General features: G+C 38.9%; 1 protein-coding gene across 8 annotated transcripts in view; it reads left to right on the top strand.

The window, feature by feature from the left end:
- Window positions 1–11357, top strand: part of ROBO1 (roundabout guidance receptor 1) — a 736887-nt gene that overhangs the window by 237282 nt on the left and 488248 nt on the right. The window lies entirely within an intron of this gene.

Here is an 11357-nt window from a genome sequence, read left to right as displayed (position 1 = left end):
CCTATGGGAGGCATCAATAGATAAAACTTTCAGTGGACTTTTTCATCATTTAATAAAAAGTAAAAATTCCTTAAGAAGCATTTGTTGTAGAAGAATGGGAAGAACTGTAGATACAATAAAGCTTTTGTTTTCTCTTCCTCTTGGTACAGAAGCTTAGTGGATGATTTGATACTCTTCTGTATCTTGAGCTCATAAAAGCTGTAACTCCAGAAGCACGTGCGTGTGCACACACACACACACACACACACACACACACACACAAAAAATTAGGCAAGCTTTTTACCTCATTTTGGGGAGGGGGGAGGAGAAAAATGTGAGTTTTACCAACCTTGTTCAGTGAATATCTGACAGAAAAGACATCTTAAACTCCATATTCTTTCAAGTGTTTGTATTTATTACATAATGTCTTTAAAAAGGAGTTGCAAGAGAAAAGCTGTTATAGGTCATAACCCTTTGAGATGTTTTTTTTAGATGGCTAGGAAGACAAACTGTCTGTAGTTGAGTGTTTTTAGTCTTTTTTTTTTTTTTTTGACTGTAGATTGAAATAGGCATATTTAAAATATTGTGAAGGATGGAAGTGATTACAACCTGCCACGCAAGGACCTACGCAGGAAATTGAAGAACAGGGGCTTAAAAGTAGTCCCCAAACAATGAGTTTAATGGACTCTCAAAAAAATGCTTTGACAACTTTTTTTCTTACTAGAGAATACTCAGTTTCAACCAAGTGACTGGAAAATATTTTGCTATATTCTTGAACTGTTTTCTATTATGGAAATCAAACAAACTGTCATGCTGGATTATTCTGCAGGCAAGGAGAAGGAATGCTGGTTGAAGCTGCATGTGGGTCTGTGGTCTCTGCTCTGCTGTACTGTTGCAGCTAAGCCAGTCCTAACTGTTTTCTAAGCTAAAAGCGTTCTTCTGGCTGTTAAAAAGCTAGTAAAGCAAAAACTACTGAACCTAATTCTTTTGGGTGATAAATATTGAATGTGCCAAGTGGCAGTAGCATTGCATATGGTCTCTCTGAGTGCTGAGAAACCATGACAGAGGGGAGTCATGGTCTGTGCTGGCTGGTCTGTCTTATCTGTCATGCGTATGTTGGAGCAGCGAAAGAATGAATTTCCCAGTATATTAACTTCAAACGTGACAGGGACGTGTCTGGTGGCATAAAATCTGCTACAAAGATAAGACGGAGAAGAGGCTGCAAAGGTGGCCCTTTAACTTTGCTATATGTTAATGTAAGAGCCTTGCTATCTCTGTCATAAGGTCGATGTTATTTGAGGAAAACTGTCTTGAAATTCTCCCTGTATCAGAAGTCCAAATAAGGTTGCTTTTTTGTGCATGTGGTGAGGGCTTTGTATGTGGTGTTTGTTTGGTTTTTGTGGGCTTTTGTTTGTGCTTTTGTTTTGGTTTGGTGTTTTTTTTGTTTTTTTTTTTTTGTTTCTGTTTGGTTTGTTTTCATTTTTTAAATCTGGGAATTAAATGCAATCAAAGCAAAAGGAGAGAGGAGATAATCTTGCTTTGAAAATGGTTTCTGTCATGATACTAAGCTTTGCTATCTCTTGAGCTTTCTCAAACACCAAGAAGCAAATGAGACTAATTAAATGTGAAAACTGATCAAATAAGTTCTGCAAGTCTTAGCTGGCTCATGGGATAGGGTTTCTGAATCACTGCTAAGGTGATGAACTGCAATTGTACAAAATGAACAGCATACTGAAAAACCATGATTTAATGAGTCTATAGTCTGTGACTTCCAGACACAGAACCAGGAATTCAGGTGGTGAAAATGTGACTTGTGTTTTCTCACACTGTTTCTCACACTTTTAGAAGAGATAGGGGTTCTGATCCATTTTCTTTCTTCTCCAGACTGCAGAAAGTCTTTCTCTCCCATATGCCATTATATAGTATTTTTGTAGCAACAACTGTATAGTCCAAGTTACTTTGAAAGGTAATGCTTACAACGTGCTTTCCCTATAGTGTGACAGAGCAGTTACAATACAGGAGGTTAGTGGAGATTATAGGAACAGCTGTCTGCTTTATGCTACTCCCACACGTACCCTGAGCCAAGCTTTGAGGACCTGACAAAGTGAAGTATATTACAGCCAACATGTTTTCTGTTTAAGGATCCATTTCTACATAAAGAAGTCAAAATACAGGGTGTTTCAAAAAGATGGACCTAATTGACTGGCAAGATGAGCGAACTTGTGCGTGCTATGCAGAAAACTCTTCTCGTGTTTTCCTTTGAAGAGTGTGGTTGCCTGTGCTCTTCCCCTTACATGAACAGCCTGTTTCCTCAAATTGTCAGTACCAACGACCAATGTTCTTTGGCATTGGTGGATCAATATTCTTGTGAATGATTGAGGCTGGGGGCTGTTTGTGCTCTGAGAGAGGTATCCAGCAGTAATAACTTGAAACTGTATGCCCTGTGCTTTCGAGTAGTAATATGTTAATTCAAAGGTGATTCTTAGTTGCAGAGATATAGTGATTTCAAATTGGGTCCATCTTTTTGAAACACCCTGTAGATTCAGGAGTAGTAAATCATACTTCTTTATAGTTTACTCTGACATCCCCAGTTTGCAAGCAAAAATATGTGCCGCTGCTTTTCCCAATCTATTTTGGGGAGATGTTACCCCAATGATCTATACAGGGAGGAAGAGAAATTGAACCAGGATCAGTTCTTTTATTTTTCTCCAAAACATTCATTTACTTAGAGTGCAGGGAAAGTCTAAACCAGTTTCTTCTTCATTTATTTTTATGATACTAAGTATAAGCTCTGAGCCTATAGTTTACTATGTGCATATGGACAGCTGCACCTACATGAAGGCGTGCTGACTTCAGTGAGGCACCATGTAGGCACAGCAATCTGCCCACCTGTAAATTGTAAATCTCAGGATGAGGAATTTCACTTGTTTATTTAGTGTTCTTGATGGACTAAAGCATTGGAAAGTGCCTGTAGGATGTCAGCAGGTGCCATATGCATTTTCCCACACAATCTTGCCAATGCACAGCATTCCTGACCTGTAACTACCCTGCTTGTGCATATGGTGTTCAAGCTGATGGCCATCTGGGACTGTGCTGCTTGTACTGAGGTAAGGGTAAAGCAAGACTTGCTGTGCTAACTCCAGTTTGTAACTAGAGTTAGACTACTAAAAGGCAAATGAATGGAATGGAATTGAACTTCCAAATTTCATTTTGTTTAAAACGAAATGCATTGATTTTTTTTTTTTTTTTTTTTTTTTTTGTTAGTATTTTCTTAATTGGTTTTTTGTTGTTCTTACTGAAGTTCAGTTTTGCCTGGACATGATGTTTGGGGAACAAATTGTTCTTTACAGCAAGATAACAAGTAAAGATGTTGAGCTGTAAGGGGGAAGCAACACTGTTAATGCACCTTACAAGGAAGTGCATCAATCTCTTCTAACCTGGCTGTGCAAACTCAAGTGCATTTTATCCATCTTACCTAAGAGTCGACTTATTTGGGTAATGACATCAAAAGAGACTGTACCCAAACATTAGCTGCTTCTGGCCCTGGGCCAGACCTTGCACATGCAGAAGTCATGCCTTCTGCTGCACCTCTCTCTTCTTAAGTACCAAACTTGCATCAAAAAGCTTACAATGTTCTTTCTTGAGTGCAGCTTACCTTTTTCTGCCTTTAGCTATCACAATTCTATCTTGACTAGTGCAATTCATTCTGCTTCAAAATATATATATATATATATATATTTAATGTAGAGGTATTAAAATTATGTGCAATGTAATATGGGCTGAATTACTTGTTGGAAACTGCTTCATGTAACTAAGTTTCACTATGTTTTCAGGTTTGTCTCAGATTTGTTTTGTTATTTAATCAGAACTAAAAACTGTTCTCTGTTAATAATCAAGGGTATCAAAGAGGGCTGTATCAAGTTTCTGTGTTTTGAGTAGAGTGCAAATAATTATCAAGGACGGGTAATCAAATACGTAGTCTTTTGTGTCTTTTTCAACTGAAATTTCAGAAGGAGAGTCTGTTTATCTGAAGATGTGAAGTAGATAAAAGTATCAGTAGTGTATATTGAATAGACTTTTGGTATGCAGAGGCATACTTCTTGTCATTAAAGAGTTAATAACTGTGGGGAAGCCTATGTTTGGGTTCCTTAACGGACCAGCCTGAGACTGACCAAAATGCTTCCAAACACTAACAGATCAAGTTCTGTTAGAACATAAGCTACACCATTTAACTGTTCAAATAACACAAAACTCAAATCTTCCAGGTAAGACAGAATAAAAACACACAGGATTTAACCATGACTGTCTCCCTTCTCGCTGTGTCTGTGCAGCCTGTGTCTGGTCTGCAATCTGCAAGCTGTGTTCTGCATTTTTATCTTCAATAGTCACTTTATCTTATAACTTTTAGGTGCTAGATTCTACTGCATTGTCTTACAGAGAAACTAAAAGAAACTCCGACAAGTCTTCATTACTGTAATTTCAAAGAACAGGATGTGCATGACAATAGTTGAGCAACTCCTTTGATGCTTCCCAATTACCCTATAATATGCTTGTGATTTAATTTCCATTAAATGCTGTTAGCAGATCAACCTGTCTTAAAATGCTGACGAGGCAAACAAATTACTGCCTTATTACTGAGTAATTTTAACACAGGTTGAGCAGATCCTAAAGCAAGCTGATCTTGTTCTAAACCAAAGATGCAACCTGGTAGGCAGGTTTATGTGGAAGGGGCTGAGAACTTAAATATTTGTCTTTTCTGCAACTGTGCATTGATCCTTGTCTGAATAAATAATAATCCTGGTATATGATAGAAAAATAGATGATCACACATCATGCAAAGGATTACCATGGTACATGTAGTAAGCATTTCTTTTTTTTTTAAAAAAAAACAGGCTTTTTGGGAGACCTGTTTGATTTTTAGTTTTTCTTCAAAGCTCAGTTACATCCAACTTGGATGGCTACAGAGTTTTACCATGTGATCCTGAATATCTAAATCACTCTTGAATATCCTGGATATCTTTTTTTACATTGGCTAGTGTGCAGTGGTGTGTTTGGCTGTTGTCTTTCTTGTTATTAATAGAACAGTGGAATCTAGGGGAACGTAATGATACACTGTCTTGCTATGTATTTTCTGAAGTACAAGAGTGAACTCCATTAAAACCAATGGTGATATCTTGAAGGAACATTCTATATAACAACTGCCATAAAAGAATGTTTTTCATGGGGATCTGTACAACAAACTGTAACAATATACAGTGTTTTCCTTGTTTGTTTGTGTCTTGCTGGTTTCTGTTGCTAGTGTTTTTAGATCTGTCTCGGTAATTCAATTCTACACTAATTTTGTATGGTATTTTAAGGTAAATGAAACAGTTATGATCTTTGCCTAAGTAAAATTCCTTCCTATTTTTTTACCACACTGTAAACATCAGTTAATGCTTCTTGAGTTCTTTCATGACTTGTTTCAGACAAATAGGGTAGATATAGTGTATGTTTAGGTACTATTTGCTTTGGCATGTCACTCTTCTGAGTAAAGAGCTGAAAACACCTGCAAACACATAGAGCATCTCTTCTCTACAGTTGCCCAGACTAGTGGTAGCTCTTTGGTTGTTTTTGAAGACAGAATTCAGTTGCTTAAATGTGTTTTTTTTTTTTTTTTTTTACTTTAAGTCATCTTGAAGTATCCTTCCTAGTTTCCAACTGCTTCTCTGGATTATCATTGCTGTCCCATAGGTCCTGCCTCATATGTTGCAGCTGCACATGGGATGTCTGGGATACCCTAAGCAAATGAAATAGCCAGCTGGAGACATGGATAAATATCATAAGCCATACAAATGTCACCAAGGTTTAGGCAACTGCATTCAGTAAAACCAGACAAATCTTTGCGTTATAGTCAAACAATATTATGAGATTTGTAATATTCAACTTTTTCCTTGATGTTATGTTTCCAAGGGTAGTGTGCTTATCAAAAGGATGTTACTACAGTGATAAGCGCAATATCAGATGTAATGTTTCCTTTGTTTAAAATCAGTGCTCTGAGAAAGAGGAGAAGCTGTGATCTGAAAAACTGCCAAACTCCACAGCCCAAAAGAAACCAAGGCCTCTTTTATCATGGGGTCAAATCACATTCAGCAGTGGCAGACTTTGATACTTAAACCACTGCAGCCTTGTTCACAGTCACTTTGCTGCACTTCAGTTAATAACATTTAAACTCTGATTTCTGTACCAGATGGAGGTAGTCTATATACACACAGTAAAGACAGTAAAATGCAATCTGTGCTGCCATCATCCCTCACAGCAGTAACTCCAAAAGCAAGAGAGCTAGACTGGGATTTGGGAACCTGTCTTGGAGACCCCATCAGTCAGTCCACGGTGACTGGTGATGTACAGGATGAAAAAAAGATTTGAAGGAATGGTTCTGATGGTCTTGCACGTGGTGCTAGCAATAGGGATTTCTGTATGTCAGGAAAGTAAATCATGTCATGTGTGATTATCTGTTACAATACTGCTTTTCCATTCAAATATTATGTAATAAGGAGAACATTTATTATATCACAAAATAGGCTTAAATGTATTTGAATTCCCTGTTCCTAGTATAGAAAGTGATTTGCAAGACTACTGTATTATATACTGCACACTGCTGCATTTTATATGCAAACTTTAGTAACTATTAACAGAGACCTGAGGTGTCCCAGCTTCTCCTCATACATCACCCTTGGCTTTAAGCACTAACTTCAGACTTGCTTTTGTTTCTGGAGGCAAGTTAGGAGTTTGGTATGGTTTTTATGACTCCCAGAGGTGTAGTCCTGTAGCTCACAGCGGGAGATCGAACTGCTCAGTGGTTCAGGAGGTCATTCCACTGGAGGAAGTAAGTGCTCTTTTTTTAATGGGCGCTAAGGGCAGGATTCATCTTTTTCAAAGCAGTTGGAGAGAAGCACTGTGGGAGACAATTAAGGTTATTTCTCTTCACCGATTACAGAGGGAACCTACGAGCACTATCTTCATAAGCTTTTGCAAGGAACTCTGATTCATGTCCACAAAAAAATCCAAAGCTCCTCAGTTTGAAACTCAAGTGAATCAGACTTTTCTTATGTTTGATCTCAAAACATGTACAATGAGTGAAATACAGGTTTTCCTGTACCTTGTTAGAATTCCTCAGGATTTTTTGCTTTAACTGATTGTATCCTGTGCTTACAGTTCAGAAGTCTTTGGTGTAAGCCTCTGGGTATAATGATATATAGTAAGTCCATGCTTAGTGCCTGGCTTTTGGCTTTATAGACAATGTTGTTTGTAGCCATTGTGCAAGTTCACTTTTTTCGTTTCTTCTTTCTGGAAAATAAAAGGACTCTGCAATGCATTTTATTAATGATTGCCTGCTACAACTCGGTCCAGATGAGAGAAGAGCTTAAAACCAAGACTACTCTCGTGATTTCTATCAGAAACATATTCACGGTATTTTAAATAACTTGGCTGCACTTACTAATTTTAAAGAAAACAGCTGACTCCTGCACGTATCTATCACATCTACTAATAGTTGCTCTTCGGTGTAATCACTTAGCTCTTACAGGGGGAAGTTTCCAAATTTGAAGCTCTTTGCAAGCAATGCCTATGTAAGGGCTGCTTCTTTGAGGCTGTACAAAGTGGAATTTTTTTTTTTATTATTTGTATAAGTTTAAGTCACGCATTATTATGTTTCTTCATGTATTAATTTATTTTCATAGAAATCCCTTAAAAGAACTAGGCAGAAAGTTAAAGCAATGCTGGATCATGCTTACTGAAGCCAAGTTTTAAATCATAAAAAGTAGGCTTATAGCCAAGAAGAGAGAGCTTAAAACAGTTTTTCTTTTTCCTCTTTGGAGATGTTGAGATATCAGGTCATTAAAATGTCTTGCTTTTCAGGGAAGGATCAGGAAAACTTGTTAGCTACAGGCTGATGCCTAATGATGTAGAATATGTCTTCAGAAAGTGGGCTGTAACTTGGCTTAATAAAGTACAGGTAGCACAGAGCACAGCTCATGTCTTGATGTGAAGAGCTGTTATAGATTAGGCATTATGCAAAAACAAAAATGTTTTTATTTAGCCTATGTGTGTGCAGTTGGTCAGAAGAGAAATTGTCCTGTTCTGTAAGGAAATGTTGCTAACGTCACCAGAAAAGGCTTATGAGGAGTGGAATGTTTTTTTGGGGCTATGGCTGAGGCCAAAGCTTGGGAGAGATCCTTGGAGGATTCCAAGAATGAGTCCACATTAAGAAACAAATAGGACATTGTTTTAGGCATCTGGCCGTTGTGAGCATGTTGACTGGTTAACATGTTAGTCAGCCACAGTTTTTGGTCTTCACAAAGAAAGACATCTGTATATTTAAGCAATTGCCTATTGCTTTATTGCTTCAGGGGATATCATGGCCTTTCAACTTCTTCCAGTATCAGAGGAACCTCCAAATTTAGGTGTCTTGTAAAGCCAAACTCTAAGATCGCTCATCTTCTACAGACCCATTCCTTAAAGCATTTGTTTCCCTTTCTGTGGATCCTAGTATGTATTCGTCTGTGCAGTTTCTAATGTGTAGAAAAATAGGAAAAATAATAGTGAATCATAGAATGTCCTGAGTTGGAAGGGACCCACTAAAATCATCAAATTCAACTCCTGTCCCTGCATGTGATGACTCCACAGTTCACACCATGTGTCTGAGGGTGCTGTCCAGTCTCTTCTTGAACACTGTCAGGCTTGGGGCTGTGACACCTCCCTGGGGAGCCTGTTCCAGTGCTCCACCACCCTGTGGGGGAAGAACCTTTTTCTAATGTCCAACCTAAACCTCCCCTGGCACATCTTCCTGCCGTTCCCTCGGGTTCTGTCATTGGTCGCTTAAGAGAAGAGATCGACACCTGCCCCTCCTCCTCTTCTTGTGAGGAAGCTGTAGCAACCATAAGGTCTCCCCTCAGTCTCCTCTCAGTCTACTCTTCTCCAGGCTAAACAAACCAAGTGGCTTTATCCTCTCCTTATATGGATTGCCCTCCAAACCCTTCACCAGCTTTGTAGCCCTCTTCTGCACACTCTCCAGTATCTTAGTTTCTTTTTTTTTTTTTATCCTGTGTTGCCCAGAACTGCACACAGTGCTCCAGGTGAGGCCGCACCAGTGCAGAGCAGAGCGGGACAATCACCTCCCTCGCCTGGCTGGCAATGCTGTGCTGGATGCATCCAGGACATGAGTGGCCCTCTTGGGTGCCAGGGACACTGTTGGCTCATGTTCAATTTGCTGTCAACCAGAACCGCCAGATCTGTCTCAGCAGAGCTGCTATCCAACATCTCGTCCCCTAACCTGTATGTACAGCCAGAGTTGCTGTGTTACAGGTGCAAAATCTGGCACTTGCTTTTGCTGAACTTCATGCAGTTGGTAATTTCCCAGTTCGCCAATTTGTCCAGATCCCTCTGCAGGGCCTTTCTGCCCTCAAGCATGTCAACACCTCCTCCCAGCTTTGTGTCAACTGCGAACTTACTAAGCAGCCCCTCAAATCCTGAGTCTAAGTCATTTATGAAGACATTGAAGAGCACTGGCCCTAAGATGGATCCCTGTGGAACCTGCTAGTGACTGGTCACCAGCCTGACATAACCCCATTTACTAGAACCCTCCGAGCCCAGCCCACCAGCCAACTGCTCACCATTGCATTTTGTGTTTACCCAGATGCATGCTGGACATCTTGTCCAGGAGGACACTATGACAGACAGTATCAAAGGCTTTACTAAAATTCAAAAATATCACAAATACAGACTTCCTTTGGTCAGCTAGGTGGGTAACCTTGTTGTGTAAAGAAATTAAGTTGGTCAGGCAAGACTTTCTCCTCATGAACTTGTGCTGGCTGGGACCAATGACTGTGTTGTTATTCAGGTGTTTTTCAGTAACTCCCAGAACAAGCTTCTCCATGATTTTGCCAGGAACATAAGTGAGGTTGACAGGCCTATAATTGCTGTTGCCCTTCTTGTAGATTGGGATAATGTTTGCCAGCTTCCAGTCTTCTAGGACCTCTCCAGATCCCCAGAAGTGGTGAAAAATCATGGACAGAGGTCTTGCTATGACATCAGCCAGCTCTTTAAGCACCCTTGGATGAATCCCATCAGGCCCCATCGACTTGAAGGAATCTAGCCGGAGTAGCAAATCCTGTACAAGTTCTGGTTTGATTTGGAGTTTATCATTCTTGCAGCCATGGTTTTCTAACCCAGGGTTATGGGGTCCCCCATGCTCATCATGGGTCTTGAAGACTGCAGCAAAGAAAGCATTAAGTGTCTCAACTTTGTCTATTTTCCTGTTTATAAGGTGACTGTGCTCAATAAGTAATGGGCCCATGTCACTTCTATTTTGCCTTTTGTCACTAATATACTTTTTAAAACCTTTTTTTGTTATCCTTCACAGTACTGGCCAGCTTCAATTCTAATTGAGCTTGGGCAGCACAAATTTCCTCCCTACAGTGGTGAGCAACATCTCTGTAGTCCTCCCATATTGCCTGACCATTGATCTTAGTAAGCACCTGTGTCTTGCTTTTCTTGTGTTTATTCTGTGTTACCTTTCACATTCTCCTCAAATTGTGTGGAGACGGGTAATGAAAGGACTAGAGCCTGAATATTCCTTCTGCTTACCAGATGTAGGTATGCTCCATCCATATTTCTGGTCTTCTAGTCGTTGTCTTCTGTCTGCGATGAAAGGCATTTTGAACTTCAGAAAACGGGATTGTTTAGAAACGTTGGTGTTAGCTTTATTTTTCTGTACAAGCAATTGGAACATGAAAAAGTATAAAATAACTTAGTATGTCTGTAGGAAAGTGTTGCTCCAGGATAAAGGTTATGTACACATTGATTAGCTTTTAGCATACATCTGTGTGTGTATGTGTTAAAGGAAACAGACAAGAAATTCCTGTAAATCCAAGTGATTATCTGGTTCTTTATCAGATACAACTCTTTAAGACAAAACCACATGTGGACTGAAAAAAGCTTCATTGGAAAATTTTACTTCTGATGTTTTAGAGGAGCAGAATCATTTAAAAAAAAAAAAAAAAGTTAACTCTTAATAAATAATAACATCCAGAGTAAAACATACAGAAGATGCACTAAGGAAAAATAATTTTTAAACAACTTTATTCCTGTGGATTAAAGACAGCCCTAAATAACTATGAACTGTTGTTTAGGTTACACTATCACTGATATTGGAAATATGACCTATAGTGCACGTTTTCCCACGAAACAAATATGAGGTACTTGTGAAAACAATCAAATGAAATTATTTTATTTCTGATTTTTTTTTATTTTTTATTTTAGGATGACTTAATGGTTGAAAACTTACCACAATTATTACTTATAGATTCAATTTACATTAACTAAGCCTCAGTATGGGGTCA

This window comes from Columba livia, chromosome 1 (genome assembly GCF_036013475.1).
Source record: "Columba livia isolate bColLiv1 breed racing homer chromosome 1, bColLiv1.pat.W.v2, whole genome shotgun sequence".
Lineage (NCBI taxonomy): Eukaryota > Metazoa > Chordata > Aves > Columbiformes > Columbidae > Columba > Columba livia.
The sequence above is the reverse complement of the archived record's forward strand: the minus strand, read 5'-3'. Positions and strand labels throughout refer to the sequence as shown.